Raw genomic sequence first — 1223 nt, 5'->3', positions numbered from 1 at the left:
TTCTTACCAATTAATCATAAAAATAATTACAATTTCCAAGAAAAGAGATGGCAATTAATACCTGCATAAAAGTGTTATGTATATTGCCTAATATGCATCAGTAGGTCCTGCAATTCGTCCACAGAAAGGCCAGAGAGACAACTTCACTGGTGAGCCGCGTTTTACAACAGAGCATTTTAGGCCTCCCAGTCTGCATGAAACCATCTCTCAACTCTGTCTCCAGAAGACCAGACACGCACGGTTCTTACGTTACGTTTTTACCTGTAGAATCAACTGAAATCTCAATTCCTTGCAAAAAGTTATAACCAGCATCTTAATTTTTCTGGTAGGATAGGTATCCGAGAGCCTGAACATTTACGCATGCGCCGAGGGAATGTTTGAACAAGAGAAAAAAATGCAGTACCTCCAGACGTGGCGCTGAAGCGTCGTACCAAACGAGTCATCCCGGGATTTCGTCCCGTGCGATCGCTTTTGTACGCAGTTGGCCCTTCGCTGCTTTCTGCTACCGACCTCGCCTCCCGGTACGGCATTGAGGGGGGGATATGTCGGCCCCTAAACCATATGAGACAAATCCCACGCCTACTCACAGCTCCAGACTGCCTTATCATTACAATTTAGCGTAAGATTTCGTTGCTTATATATTCAAGAGAAAAGTCATTTATCTGTCATATGGTAGGCACTGGAGTCGCAGATTACAAAGTGCACGCACGCGCCCTGCTGAAGGTAACATACCTTCATGCATAAACTTTATTCCATCTCGAATTTCAGCATAGCTACAAGAGCCAATGTCTTCCAGACATTACATTTGCAACTAAAATACATAGCATATACAGATATGTAACTGAATACATGATGTTTAAAGATATATTTATTAAAAAGAAAACCCGCTGTACAAAATGCAGTCTTGGTTTCTCTAGTTTAACACTAGTAAACTCAGTGGAACGGATAAAATCAGGTAGTGCATTCCGCAACTTATTTGATACGTAAGAAAAAGAACTAAGACCATAACTGATGAATGAAGGGGGTAGTTTCTAAAGAAACTGTGGTGCTGCGTCTGTGGGGAAGTAGTATACAAAAATTTGGTTGTATCAACGGAGTTGATAATGTAAATTGGCCACCATACAGAAGGGGTAGTTTCCGTACAGACTACCCCCTTCATAACTTTTTACAGGCTTTCTTAGTAATGTACTCGACATGACTATTCCGCTTAAGGTCTTTGTCCA

Source organism: Montipora foliosa, chromosome 14 (assembly GCF_036669935.1).
Source record: "Montipora foliosa isolate CH-2021 chromosome 14, ASM3666993v2, whole genome shotgun sequence".
Classification (NCBI taxonomy): Eukaryota; Metazoa; Cnidaria; class Anthozoa; order Scleractinia; family Acroporidae; genus Montipora; species Montipora foliosa.
The sequence above is the reverse complement of the archived record's forward strand: the minus strand, read 5'-3'. Positions refer to the sequence as shown.